Raw genomic sequence first — 15,921 nt, 5'->3', positions numbered from 1 at the left:
CTATTGCATCTTGTGGACCTGTAGTTTCCATGTTCCATGTCCAATAAACAACATTGAAAATAAAGGAATACAATGCCCTGGCCTGGCTGTCTCATCTTGTAGATCATATTTCTGTAAGAGGACACTATAAATTGTCACTTAATATGCTGAACTTAATATGCAGTGTATTAGGATCATCTTGGTATAAGGACTACTTTTATAAGTATTATTAGAAAAAACACACCTTAGAACAACGGGGTCTAATCAAATTATGCAACCGGTACGAAAGCCAAATTGTGTCCCGTTTCTTGTCCTTGATGTAGTGCATTCACAGTTTGTCTGTAGAGCAGTGTAAAAATAACCCACCGCATAAACTATTAAACTGTTGTGGGTGTGTCTGTAAAACAAAATTCATATAACTCAGAAGTTTTTAGGCTTCAGTCATTTTCAATCCCGTGATTAGCCTCAGTAATTTCCTTCTTCTGAAAGCATTTTCACTGTAACAACAGGATTATATAATTTGGATTAACAACTCTTTGCTAAATCTATTAAGCCAGAGAGAGAAAGGGAAAAAGGATTCAACAAGAGGAAATGAGTGTTCTGCTTGTGTCAAGGCAGGTGGGTGCTGTTTTCACCTGCGATTAAAAACTGCCATTCGGCTAGCAATGAACTAACATGACATCGTCAGACAATCATCTGCACAGTAACAAGGCTCTGATTGCACTTTAATAGCTGGTCTCACAGGGATTTAGAGGGCCCTCCGCTGTGCATAATGTAACAGTAACTTTTGATTACCATCAGTTGGGATCCCATTATTTTGGCATTTTCTGCTTCTTTGAAAGGATTAAGTTGAATAAATTAAATTGCCAGGCCCCATAGATAACAGTGCAAAAATGTACAGTCCTATTCTCGTACATAATGCACCATGCTGCCAATATTTAATTAAAAAGAAAATTAAATCAACATTTTTATTTTCCACCACAATTGTGTCCAAAAGCACAGTACATCCGATTATTAATGATGCATAGTATGGGACAGAGACTAACGACATAGGGGGACTAACATGGTGGATTCATTAAATGAACTTTTAGTATGAATGTGAATATATATCTTTCTACAGAAGAGAAAGAAATTATAATAAAATAACCTTTAATATAGCGCCTTTCATAAATATCACAAAGTGCTTCACTTTCAGTAAACAGTTTAAATATCAATAAAACAATCATGCCATGTACAAGAAAACAGTATACCAGATAATTAGAATGTAATCACAACAAGAGTTAAAACAATGCAGTTGGAATTAGCGGATCACGGATCACAGTGGGAAACGTATTCCACAGCCTAGGAGCACAGGGGGAAAAAGCCCTGTCACCCACGGAGCAACAAAAAGGCCGACATCAGAGGTCCACAAAGTACAACTAGGGGTATGGTTGGTAAGTAAGTCAGAAACATAAGGGGGAGAGATTGCCCTACTGGCAAAGTAGTCAATATGGTATTTGACTGGTAACGAGTGTAGGGATTTAAGTATAGGAGTTGTATGCTCACCACCACTTCAGCACCTTAGCAGAGATCAAGTCGAAGGACACAAAGGCACGTACAAGCTTTTCTGTAGCAAGATAAGGGTGCAGCCAAGCAATGTTCTTGAGGTGAAAAAAGGACAACTTGGTAATATTCAAAACACACAACTCAGAGGTTAAACTAGGGTCACAAATAAGTTTTTGTGCAAAGCTGGGTTACAACCCCGTCAATAGTCAAGTTTTGACGAATGGATTTATGCAACTGCTCACATATGTTAGGTGGGGCTGTAGCTTACACCGATGTGATTAATTTTCTTTTGCCATAATATTACTGCTTCATACAGGGCTTGTGAAAATGTTATCACCTCAGTTGTGGCCACATTGATTTTTTTATTTTTTTTTCGTTAGTTTTTACTTCTCAAAATTCTATGAAGTATCTAAGCAAAAATAAATTAAAAAGTGGACTACTACAATTATCTGGAAATTTATAAAATAAGGCATGCTCTACAATAAAACTACTTCTACTACTGAAGTATTCAAACTCATTAGCATACTGAAAACCTTTTTATCTCCCAAACCAGTCAGGTCTGTAGTAATTGCACTAATTTCACATAGGGCCAATGTGACAAAGCATATTTAAAGAACCACAATATTTATTTTAAGAGATAAAAGGCTGTAGCTATCACTTACATCAAACCATACTATAAAGTCCTCGGTTTAGCCTCTCTCTCTATTTTCCTGCAATAAAGAGTGGGAATATTTTGATATCTGTAAAATGAACGCAGGGCGTACCTTGCATTAGATGTGTTAATATTTGTTTTAAGACGTAGAAGACTTATATTAAAGCTTTATAAATCACAGCTTTGATGGAGTCAAATCAACCAACAGAGATAAGTGATAAGGACGTGATAAATATTCCTCAATGCTTACCATAATGGTACAAATGTTGGAAAAATGTGCTCAAAGAGTAGCCTATTTTATGACAATTTGTGATTTTGGAGTAAGACTAATTATTATTATTATTATTATTATTATTATTATTATTATTATTATTATTATATAACTATGTATGTTACCCAAAAATAGGGGTGCAACATGTTTAATATCAGAATATCATCCAAACAGGTTAGGTATTATATTAAACTGATTTTATAACCAACGCTCAAAATGTACAGACTAAATATAGAAATTGAAATTAAAAAGATTAGCAACATGAAAGAAAAACAAATGTCAACATTACACCACAGATAAGGATTGTTATTTACGATTAGCTAGTATTTGGGCAATTGACAAGAAACCTCGTGAAACTACACATCATGTGTGATTTACCGCAAATCACTTTTAGTCCGGTTCATTTCAAATGGCCAAACTGTTCAAAAGTGCAATCATTATTTCTTGGCATTGCTCTAGTCTAACAAAAGTGCTTGCGGGTTTACTCTAAGCATTGGTTACGTTTTCATTCATGCAATTTGACTTTCGCTTCGCAATCCCTGCGGTTCAGCACAGTATTTTAATTACTTGTTCGCAATGACGTGTATTGTGTTAATATAAACTTAACAGCATGAAATAATGAAGTCCTGGTCCACAACAATAAACTCTCCTATTGATACGTTACCTCTTCAGAAACAAAATGTGCAAATCAATCCAGCGCAGCCCGTTTCACAGGTATTTACGGCACAGTACCTTGCTGGCACATGCATAATAATGACGTCATCCTCCGCCTGCCGCACAGTGGACTCGCTTGGCTGAAAACGGACCCGCTGGAAACAGGGTCACAGCCCAGTCCTATTGCGTCAAAACAGAGACCGCAAGTCGCAAAGGTTACACCACGACGTGGACTACGTTTAGCGTTGCTTTTCTTTATTTGATCTCCCTATAGGCTGCGATTCAATACCACGACGCCGATTCAGGAGCAGAATTCAGTGCAAATGGCGTGTGCTGTCCAACACGTATGTACAGCAGCAGCACTGTCTGTTGATATTATTGTGCAATTCCCACATGCTCTTCACACTTCCCTGGCTAGCTGCTCAATGCAACACTGCATCTAGAACAATCCGAGCACACCCACTTCCTGCGAAATCTGCCCGGCGTAAAATGAGTGCATTTACAAGCCTCGGCAAGAAAGAAGAGCCAATGCCATGATCTCTTGGGTTAAAAGCAGCATGTAGTTTGCGATCTGTACTTGGACACGACACGCCTTTGTAATATACTAGTATAATCTGATGGTCGTGTTTGCAGCGTTAAGTAAAACGAGCAGTACGTGCGTGTGGCATGTGGGTTGTTCATATTACACATTCAAAATACTAATAACGGCATCATTAATAATGGTAAGCGACCAACTGTCTTCCACGATCAGATCTCTTCATGTGTATAAACTGAGCGATGCGATTTGACGTGGAGATGAGACAGAAGTGCAATGGGCAGCCTTTATCAAACGTCATCCCAAAGAATGGTCATGTTAACAAAAACATGCATGTGCCTAGAACATGCCAGTCTCGGACACGATGCTCTGCGATCGGATGCATGTTTAACCCCTCACGTTAGAAAGAAAACGAGGAGAGAAAAAAACAGACATTTTGTTATACATGCATGTCAAGGGCTTGGAGGCGTATTTCAACACCTAGCACCCAGCTTTCACAGACTCGAATAGCTCAGTTCATTCGCAGCAGGGTGGCTTACTTCGTCCTCTGCCACATCGATGCCAATTCTTCAAATATCAATACACACCAACAAAATGTCCACTTACCAATGTATATGTCGGCTCCCACGCTCTTGTGTCCCTGGACACCACTGCCCGTGCAATACAGGGTGTCGGTCCTGTGTATAATAATAAAGGATTGACAGTGCAGTCCATGCAGTGGATGTGACAACAGGACAGCCCCACTACCTCTACAGCTACTACTGCTAGCTCAGATCAAAGTGCTCTACTCAGATGATACTCATGAACACTTCCACGGCCCTTTGGAGCCAAACACTGCCAGAGTGATGCTCCTGTGTGTCTGTGTCTGTACGCACCCGTCCTGTGGGCTCTTCAGATTTGCGCTCATTCCCTCTGCACTCCGTTTCCGTTTTGCACGTAGACCACGACGAGGCCCCGCCTCCGAGCAGCCGCGCCGCACACAGGGCGCTGTGGCGCAGCGCAGATGTACGCCTTTATGCGCGGATCTGCGCCGCTCCGCCAATGGCGTCGCTGGAATGCTGCAGATCTGCGCAGAAGTTCGGTAGACGCGAGCAGAGACAGGAGGAGGGTGAGATCCAGACGGGCGGGAGCAGTCCGGGAGGCCGGAGAGCAGGCGGTGCGTGAGTCCGTGCAGGAACGGATCTACGAACAGTATTGCCATCATGGTTAACATCAGCCTGTCCATCTAAGTTATGACACATTACGTGCGATCCCACGCCTATGAGCGCAGAGGTCCTGCTTTTCATTTACAGTTCGCTTAAACTCAAACAACGAATGCATACAGTTAACGATAAACCATTAAGACAGTGATGCTATTTCACCAGAGAAGACGCCATGGGCAGTATTAGTAATACAGCTTTTACTGTCATGCTCATTTTAAAACAGATATTTTCCCTAATGAAAAAACAACACAAAACATATCTCAGTATGATAATTTAAGAGGTACTTAATAAATTTAAATGTCATATATATATACATATATATATATATATATATATATATATATATATATATATATATATATATAGCAGGGGTGTCCAACAATGGTCCCGGAGACCATATCCAGCAGGTTTTAGAGGTCACCCTTGTGTCACCAATTTATAAACACATGGATGTGCTTCATTCTGATCAATGAAGCAAGTGGTTTGGTAAATTCAGTCCTTTAGAAACTAATGGAGCAAATAGCTGAATACCTGCAGCCTCCTGAGGGAAGAATCCCCTTGGTTGACTTGCTTAATTGATTTATAACTCACATGTGTTCCCAGGATTTAGAAATTGTTGATTTAGGGCAACCTATAAAATGAAGTAGATTGGGGCTCACAGGACCAGGATTGGACACTATAGCTATTTTGACAATTTTGGCATCTGTGGGTTTTCGTAATGTTTGCAGAAGGGCAAACAATAAAATACTAAATGTTTTACATTATTAGACAGATCATAAAAGGTCATGGAGGAGTGTCTGCATCAAATACATTAAAATAGACTACATACAATAATATCAATAAAATAAACAGTATGGATTAACACTTATGTCTTTGATTATATCAGTTAAGCTGCGTTCTCGTAGATCATTCTGCACAGAAGCAAACTGAGCCAGAGGATGTGTTCACAGAAAACTTTCTTAGGACATCATTGGTTAAAGTTGTCATACGGCACAGGTTCTGAGATGCGAGGATGTATTCACTCAAAATACACATTACATTAACACATGCATGATGTAGAACAAAAGTAGCCCAACATTTAGGTACCCACCCAAAGCCATTTATTTCACGCGCAACGGAAAAAGTCTAATTGGGCAGGAAAGCAACTGACACATTCTACCTGCGTTCTACCCACGAAATCAAATCAAATCAAATCAAATAACACAACAGACTTGAGAAGGCTATCTAGTATGGCAAGCCAAATTATAATTTAGAGATATCTTCAAATATCTCAAGATATCTTTAAATGCTTTACTGTTATTTGCAAATATTTCAAGATATCTTCAACTAATTCCAGATATCTTAAAATATTTCAAGATATCTCTAAATCATTTTGAGATATCTGCAAATGACTTCCTGCATCTAGCCCAAGATTATCACTCCCTGTTCACTTGTTCATTAATTTCTATGTAACTTAATGTGGAAACAGGAAGTGATAATATCAGCCAACATACAGGAAGTATTTTGAAGATATCTTGAAATGATTTAGAGATATCTCTAAATGAACAGGAAGCCATTTGCAGATATCTCTAAATGATTGCAGATATCTATAAATTCTTTAAAGATATCTGCAAATCATTTAGAGATATCTTTAAAAATCACCTTAATTAGATATTGCTAAATGGTTTGCAGATATCTCTAAACCATTTAAAGAAATCTCTAAATGATAATTTGGCTTGCCATAGCCTTGAGGTAAGTGAAGGGACATAGTAAATATTACGATGCTGGAATTTTAAAAAACAGTTATCCTTTTGCTAAATTGGTGTTAGACTATATTGGTACGTTACATTGGTGTCAGGAGTGGGATTGAGCAAAACACTCGCCATTATCCTGACAAAAAAGGCGATGGAAGCCAGAGGGAGACGTGATGGTCGAGCGCCCTCGACCGGTGGCAGACTATTGGGTGAGAGACCACAACCCCTCATGTTGAGGGCACAGCGGACGATGATGGAGAGCGGGTATGGAGAGGGATACACCAGGGCAGCGCGTCGGGGCCCCCATGAAACAGAGGCACCAGTCCATTACCAGGGGATGAACCAAGAAATTGGGCAAAGGATACATGAGGGTGCGGCAGACCGGAAGTGTGAGTTGGGCAGACGAGGTGGCTGCAGAAAGTGAAGAAGAGGGCGTTGACGAGATGGCCGTAGCAGACAAAGTGGCTGCAGAAAACGAGGAATAGGGCGTAGACGAGATGGCCGTAGCAGATGAGGTGACCATAGAGGACGAGATGACTGCGGGGAAGGAGGCGGAGAGCACCAACCTGGCAGATTAAGTGGTCCGGAGGGAGCCATGGAGTGAGAAGTTGGAGGCAGTGGAGAGGGAGCTCCAGGACCTGCTGGGAGAGTTGAGAGTGTACCCAGCAGGAGTGAAGCCGGACCCGCCGACTGGCGAACTTATTCGACTGTGATTGTGTCTGTGTTTGGGCGTAAGGGTGAGAAGGATTGGGGGGAGGCCAACCTGTAGTTGTTATGTTGATATGTTGTTTGTTGTTTTCCGCGTGTGTGAGTGTGAATGTGGGTAGATGGGTAGTTAGGATTAGAGGATGCCACTCACCAGTGGGAGGGGGGAGGTTAACACTGCCTCTGAGAGGACCCCAGTTTATTCTTTTTATGGTTTTGTGTATCTTTTGTTTCACACTCGGGACGAGTGTTTTATAAAGATGGGGGCAGTGTAGCGTGTAGCGTGGTAGTGTTTCTTGATGGCCTGCAAACGTTACAATATTAATTACGACAACTCAGAAGTTCTTTTGATAATTGTGTATGTTCTCTTTCACTCATGAATAAATAAAGTGTATAACTGTATCATTATTGTTTCCTCCTTTATTATTTATGTTTTCCCACAAAATTATAGGGGCTGTGAGGTTGAAATACAATAAAACAGCAAACATTTTCCAACATATGTTTCAGTTCAGTTGGGGAAAACGTCTTCTGTTTATTGTATTTCTTCCTTACACCTCCTATATAACATATTTTATGTAAATTAATGGCCAGTCCAGATAAATTAATATATCACCCAGACAAGTGGACCTGTGGACCAATGAGCTTTCTGTATAGACATTTCCATTCCTGCTAACTTTGGGATATGAATGCAGTTGGTCCATTTGGATTTTTTGATACACATCAAATAAATAATCTTATAATTTCAGCAATAACAAATTACATTTATTGAAAGTTCACTTGTAAATGGTTACTTTGAAAACTAAAAATATATGGGTGGAAGTTAAATGCTACAGATAAATTAATAATACCAACAGGAAAGAAAGAATTAAAGGAAATGAAAGTAAAGAAGGAAGAAGACTGTGGATTACATCAAAAGCATTACATCAGAAATGTTTTTTTTTCAGTTTAACAATCAGTACAATCTAGATGAAGTGCATAACCCTAGACACTAGCTGACTGTACAGCACCTATTTGCATTTCCCTGTCCTATACTACTGGAATCTGAGTGCAATAAATTAATCTGATCAGTCAAGCCTCCTGCAGCAGATGCATGTTAATGAAGTGCCAGTCACAGGGGAACATTGTTAGTGGTCCAAGTGGGCGTATCATGTGACCTTCTGAATGGGATGCCAGGGATAGGCAGGAGGCATAAACTTAGCTGTACACAATAGCTTATTGAGCATGGCACACTGTGATACTGGCTGCTCCAATGGCACAGACTCAGCTGAAAGACCAGACTAAAAAAGCTGGGCTGAAGCCTGCAAGCTTGTACAAGTGGCACAATCTCTGCTCCATTGGTACTGGGGAAGAGCCAAGATGCATCCGATCACCAATTGAGATTAAACGTAGGTTTACCACACTTTATCACCATCTCATTAGTGCTCAAGGGCAACATTATGATTGAATATACTGTACCATTGTACGGTCAAAGTGATTTTATCTTACATATACTTCTCTATGTTGTACGTTTATCATTTACTTCCCTCCCCATGTTCTGTGTGGGGGAATCCTACAGTGTTGCTTCTGTTCACTCCTTGTGTTTCTCTTTCTGCTTTAAAAGCAACACAGGCCAACTGTGACCTCCCCTGTCATTATGCTTTTAAAAGTCTTCTCTAAAGGTATGAATGGTTTAATAGTTTGCATGACCAGCAGAAACCTAGGAGGGAGAAAGTAGAAGAGAACAACACAAATCCCATTCAACACATACAACAACATTATATGAACTGCTGCAAAATACCAAGACATTTGAGAGTTCCTAATTTACCCAACACCTGAGCTATGACAGCAATTCACTCATCAAACAAACACTGTGAAGCACCAAAATGGGTAGGTCTGACCTCTATCCTTTCAAACATATCATAATTAAGAGTACATATAGGGAGATTCTGGAAAAAATGTTTTGTTTTCTGCACTCATTTTCACAATTTTAGTTGTAGAGGTTGTGTCTTCAATGCAGTTGTCTATTCAACATCCCTTTAAAGTGCAGGATAGAAGCACCTCCATAGCATAATCGTTTTGAGAAAGGTGTTTTTCTAGTTGTGAGTAATTGTCAGTCAGACAACAGCTTGGGTACACACACCTATACACAAGTGCATGCTAAAAAGCAATTGCATTAGAATAATAAAAGGGTATAAACTCATCAGGAGGATGTGGCTTGTTATTTAAATAGCAAAATGGAGGACTCTACAGTAGATATTGAAGTAAAATCATTGCATTTTAAAAATATTGAATCAGTTTAATCAGCATCAGCTTATTCTGTAGCTATTAAAGCATTCCTATGGTGTAAATGGCCATGTTAAAGAATCTCAAAAACATGTATTTTTAAGGAAAGACACACCCCTTCAATGCTGATCATATTTACTGAGTCAGAATATGATATAGTTTAATATATCAGTATTGTAGTGGATTTATTCTGCGTTATCTACAGAGACTTATCACTCTGGTTGACTCTCAGCTCCGGATATTTTATTCAATGCATGCAAGGGAAGAGCCACCTATCACTCCTGAAGCGATAAAGCAACTCTTAAAGAAATGGCAGAAATACAGAGAAATATGTACAGTACATGTAGTTTTGGTGGGCGTATTGATTGGGAGGCACACAGTGCACTTGGTGGGACCTGGGAGTGTCAAATGTATCACAACCAATCATGACTGGAGGAGACAGAGAAATAGCTTGGAAAAGTATTGGCTTGGTTGACCATTTTCTGAGGCAGATATCACATTCCTATCATAGCAGGAGAATGCATACCTTTTGTTTCAGGGGTCAAAGAGGAGTTACACCCGACTCTTGGGTGTCCGCAGGCCTGATGGGCAAACTTGTCTGTGCACAAGAGCTGTACCCAGCTCTTGCCTTTATGCAAACCTGGTTCTCAACATGCCTGCAAAGTGAGGGCTGCCCCCAGCTATTATGTTTAATACAGAGTTCAGTCTGTCTCATAGGAATGTTAATTTTCCCCTCTTCACTATATATAAGTATCTAACAATACCTAGAATGGTGACAGGCTATATAACAAATGTATATGTTTTGTAGGATGCAGAATTAGTCACATTTGGTGGGTAAATTCTTATGTCACAAAATATACCCATATGGTCTAAAGGTTAGAATTACTATTTGACTTGTATTTAATGTTTTAAAAAGTCCCACATGTAGGTATAGTATTATTTTAACCGCAATATCAGAGACTGACAGGTTCACTATTCATTTTAACTTTATTTAACTATGCTTCCTTATGCTCCTGTGTATGTTTGTATTGTTGGCACTTCTACTGTTTAACTGCAACTTCTCCAAGGCCCCACCCTCAACATACCTAGGACTAAACTGTATTATGTCTGCATTTGTTACCTCATTGATCTAGGATGTATGGTTATTGTATTTTGTATTCTGTATTTATTGTACTACTACACTTACATTTTATTCTGATGTGATTGTATTCCTGCAATAATAATAATAATAATAATAATAATAATAATAATAATAATAATAATAATAATAATGTACATTTTCTGGAAAACTGGATACAGTTCACAGAACAGACCAATAATACTGCTCACACACTGCAAAATTAATAAAGCCATTTCAGCTAGCCTAAAATTGTGCCTATTAGGTGTGGTTTGGCAGTCAAGAAAACCTGTAACATCAAAATATTTATATTTCAGAAACTGACAAGATTTCTAAATTCATATGAATTCAGCTTAATTTTCCATCACATTTGTATTTGAACCTGTTTTGTATTTTTTTAATATATTGATCATTCTTGAATTAATAATAATAATAATAATAATAATAATAATAATAATAATAATAATAATAATAATAATAATAATAATAATATATACATGGTGTTTTAGCAATTTAACTGAGATTTGAATGGTGTCATGTTTGTCATTTATGATGTCATTTACTTTTTTATTCTTAATTGGACATAGACTTTTAAACTTTAAAACCCATTTGTCACAATGAATAAAAGTTCCGGAAGCAATCCTTCCTGTCCAATAAGTGCAATGATGAGATGTGAAATTACAATACTGTTTCCAAGTAAAGAAGTCTAAGCTTTTCTTTTCACCTTTTATATGTATATATTTTGTACTTCAATGTAGGATTAGTAAATTATTACAATCTGCATCTGTCACCAAAGGTCTCTTTGAGACCTTATAAAAAGTACATCTGTCTTGACGTTGTATCCAAATTTATTTTTGTAAACTTTGAATCAATATGTTTTCTTTCCTCTGAAGTATGGTACTAACTGTACTTCATCTGTGCAGATCTGAATTCTGTAATAAGTGCCAATCAAGGTGACATCTGAAAGCTATGAGCTAAAGGCCTCCTAAAACAACCAAATAACCAGAAAGAGCGGCAGGATTACATTTATAGCATTAATTTTTGAAATACTACACTTAACTATACTTTATTACATGTACATTAATTTGAATATGATATATTTTAAATACATGTAATGTTTTTTCATAAACAATGTCATGCTCTGTTTTCACATTTAGATGTATTTCTGGAAGAATACCTTCATTCATTTTGTAAAATCAACTTTTATTGACAGAAATATGGAGGCAACTTCATATTAAACAGTGACTAAGGACTGATTGAAAATGCTGACATGCTTTCCTTATACTTTTTGTTTCTTTACTAAGGAGCTAAGAAACATTAATTAAAATAGCAGAATTCTGTGTCTAAATGGTACACCTTGCAATATTCTGCAACAGATGAATTAAATAAATGCAGAAAATAGAAAAAGGGCAGATTAAAACAGGAAATCCAGTTGCCGCTTTTCAATTTAATCCCACTGAGTTTTGTCTTTGCGATTCACAGGTACTTTTGAGTTAATCTGTACCCAAATAAATAACTCTTCTCTTTATCACCACCTTGTGGTAGAAAAACTGCAGTAGGAATTATAATTGTGTAAAGACAAGTACATGAAGTTCTAATACAACTCACCTCATCGAGAGTCTCAAACACAAGGATGAAAGCAAATGAACATGAGAGAAAAACAACCCATATTTATCTATTATAAGGCACAAGATCCCTTTCCCAGAACTCCAGGGCTATCTTTGTCATCACAATGGTACAACAATTTGGAGTAAGAGAAGCCAGGTGTGCTAATTCTGATTATAATTGTGTGCTTAGCAGGGGTGTGCTAATATACAACGTATTGTTTAAATTCAATATTGAGTGGTATGTTATCTTGGCCTATTCATAATGGATCTGGATGACACTACATGTCAGCATGCCAGATATTTCTCACCTAAAGTTTAATGAAAAGACGTTTAGTAGGGGTTGAAATATTACATTTTAATTTCTAAAAAAATTGCACAGACAAAGCCCAGAGATGACTGCATTGGGAAGAGTGCCCTTTTAGGGAACCAAAACACCATGTTTAGGGACAACACAGCGACACAGGGGTTAGCACTGCTGCCTCACAGCTCCTGTACTCTGGTTTCCCAAAGACATGCTGCTTGGGTTGGCTACTCTAACTTGTAGTCAAGTGTTTGTGTGCTGCCCTGCAATGGTGTCCCATTCAGCTTGTACCCTGCTGTGCATCGTGTGCCTGCTGGATTAGTGTCCGGCTCGCTGCGTCGCTGCTGTTGATGATGGATGGATGGACGGATGGATGGATGGATGAAACAGAATACTCCAGATCAGGATTTTCAGAATGCTGAGGGTGCACAATAGTGCATACGTAAAAAACGAGCTGGAGTGACGTAAAACATGTTTGTGCAATCCACAATTTTTCCCCTTACTAACAGTAAAGACATAAATGCATCAACACATCCCACAGAATTAAACCTATAAATACCAACACAATCTGAAAATGTGAACTTCCATTTCTGAAAATAAATAAATAAATGTAAATGTCTGTCTGTCATTTCTTTATCTCAGTGCAGCAGATCTCACATTTACTGTCATATAATATGGTGAAATCATGTGTAGGGACATGAGATGGCAGCAAATTCTGAACTCTAATCAGCATGCACCCAATTGAAAAGCTTTCAAATTCTGCAAAATCATATACACATGTAATAAAGGAGGCTCACACAATAACAATGTTCATGTAACACAATACAAAAAGAAGTACGCACATCAGTAGTATAGATGAGGTGCAGGTCAGTGGGAACAATTCATTTCAAAGAGGAAAAAGAAAACCACACACTCAAAATGCAATTCCCAAAAGATTGTACTTAGTTATTAGAAAGCCGACATTTCAACACTTACGTGCCTTCATCAGGGTCATGCATTTTTAAACAACAGCATCATATTACAGACTTTAAGTTTATAGAAAAGAAAGCCTCTTGGTCCATATTGAAACTTGAATGAACTCACCAGAAGCAAAATGACCTTATAGGACACTGGCAATACATTAATGGTACTAATACATTTGGTGAAAAAGACACAAACAAACGTACAACAGATAATTGCATCCCTTAACCAGAGAAAAAATAGCATCATCATTTGTAGAAGACAATTTGCAGACTCCAGGGATTATTTTTAAGCATTCTGAAAAGAAAATATATACATTTTATTTGCTTTATCATTTACAATAATTATAAAACAATTAGGAAAGCTTAATAATGAACAGTAGATGGCAGCAACAAGCCTTCTATGGCATCGGGCAGCCTTTACCAAGTTAGAGCGTGACTGTCACAGTTTACATTGAGTCCATAATCATAATGCAGCCTAAATTGTCAAGTGCTTTCCCTATGCATTTGTGGTGTGTGAAACATATTTGTATATGGTGATAGAGCCATATTGATTAAACCACTTAGGCTAGCATCATGTAGTAGTTCATTTGTCTTATATACTTACTAAATGTAAAATACTAGTTTTTACTCCATTCAAGTTAGCAGAACTCCTGGAATTGAACTTCCTGCCATTATCATAAATGCACCAGCAGTAATTTATCATGCAGTAATGGTTGTCTCCTGGTACATGTCAGTCAATGGTGATTCACTAGGAATTTGCAGGGCACTTATTTGCCAATGTAAGGAAATGTAAAAATGTAACTACCCTACTAACAATTATAATAAGAATGTAAGCTTAAGCTTGTGCTGTACTCTGTTCTGATCTGACACTGACTCAGGATTGGGTTGTAATTATGTCAGTCAGAACATTTGTAATTACTCTGACTTTTGAAATAATTGACAGATTTTCACAGCTGAATACACACTCCTAGCATTATGTTCTACATGGCATTGTGATCACTGGGGATAACTCTCTTGTGAATGTCAATTGATTGAAACAAAACTTTTAAAAATAAGTTTGAAAAGCTGATTCATTGTATTGTTTCAATTCATTTGCAGGTACAGAATGTAGTGCCTGTGAATATCAAGGAAAAACACACAAAGTATCAACATTTGTTTTAAAACGGTTTTCCATTGACCTTTAAAATAGCTCTACATTCTGTAAAGTAATACTCTGGTTCTCCATGACATGCCCAGGCCCAAGTAATCACTAGTTTGTGTATTGATAATCTCTCTAAGGATTTTCTGTGATAATGCTGAAATCCAGATTTCACTCCCTGGCCTAAAACCATGCAGTACATCCAACAAATACCTTTCTTAGTACTGGAAAGATATTCAGGGAGTGCACAAAATAAAATATTGGGCTCAACCTTGCCTCGTGGTTATTTCAAGAAATGTTTTTATGGTGTTGCCTTTCTAAATCAAAATTGTATTATGAAATATTGAAGAACTTTAAATAAAGCTTGTAAAATGTCTTGTGTACGGGAGAAGCATCTGAATGTACTCACCTCTGTGTTGTGTTACTTGTGGAATATGTGTTGGCTGGTACACAATGCTTTTATTCAGGATTAACTAAGAATTAATAAATATTTTTAGCCTAGGATGAACTTTGATACTTGTTGTTTTTTCATCTGAAAATATGAACTAGTCCACTAATAATATACAGTATTAAAATGCACTGTATAACAGCTATTTAATTGAATTTATTATTAAGTCACTTACAAGAAAAAGCTTCCTAATATATAATATATACACACACACAATAAATACATGCTACATTAAAAAGAGAAACAAAGACCCACTGTAAAAATGTAACGTGGTGTCTACAATTCAGATGTGACATTCAACCCAATTCATTTTCTCCTAGAGGCTACTTTCTTTGTCCTGAACAAGGTGCAGCATGGCCTTGCATTGACATGGTGTCACAGTATGGCACTACTCAGGTGGCTGCCATATTGCAAAGGTCACCCCTCACTGGGATTGCATAACTGATGACCTCAGTGCACAGCTGTCCCTTTTGAAAAATAAAATACAGACCTGAAAACAGACTGCATCAAAATAAATGACTTAACAATTTGTTATTTTGGAAAGATGCATCTATGTCACAAAGTCCCTGGAAGACAGTCTATTCTTAAATTTAATGCTTTTAATGCTTTATGCTGCTACAAATGATATGATATCCAGAGCTAAGGAGCTTATGAGACCATCCAATTTAGCTGTGAACACTTTGAAGTTGTTATGTAAGGGCATTCATGTATTTCCAGCTTTGAATCAAACTGTTGAACTGTTATTGGCTGATGGAGTGTGTGCAACATTTAAATGTGCAGCCACGTCTCTTGTTTTCTTAACTTAAAGCT

At 37.8% G+C, this 15,921-nt stretch overlaps 1 protein-coding gene across 2 annotated transcripts in view; it reads right to left on the bottom strand.

Moving 5' to 3' along the window:
* Positions 1-4,574, bottom strand: part of rnf24 (ring finger protein 24) — a 44,452-nt gene extending 39,878 nt beyond the window's left edge. Inside the window, exon 1 of one of the 2 annotated variants that reach the window (XM_066719779.1) lies at positions 4,243-4,574. The gene's annotated coding sequence lies outside the window, so the exon portion shown is untranslated. Of the gene's footprint in view, positions 1-3,111; positions 3,617-4,242 lie in introns of those variants that run through there. The other variant, XM_066719780.1, reaches the window with a different exon arrangement.
* Between the last annotated feature and the right edge of the window lie 11,347 nt (positions 4,575-15,921).

The sequence above is a fragment of the Amia ocellicauda genome, chromosome 13 (genome assembly GCF_036373705.1).
Source record: "Amia ocellicauda isolate fAmiCal2 chromosome 13, fAmiCal2.hap1, whole genome shotgun sequence".
Lineage (NCBI taxonomy): Eukaryota > Metazoa > Chordata > Actinopteri > Amiiformes > Amiidae > Amia > Amia ocellicauda.
This window is presented reverse-complemented; position numbering and strand designations above follow the sequence as displayed.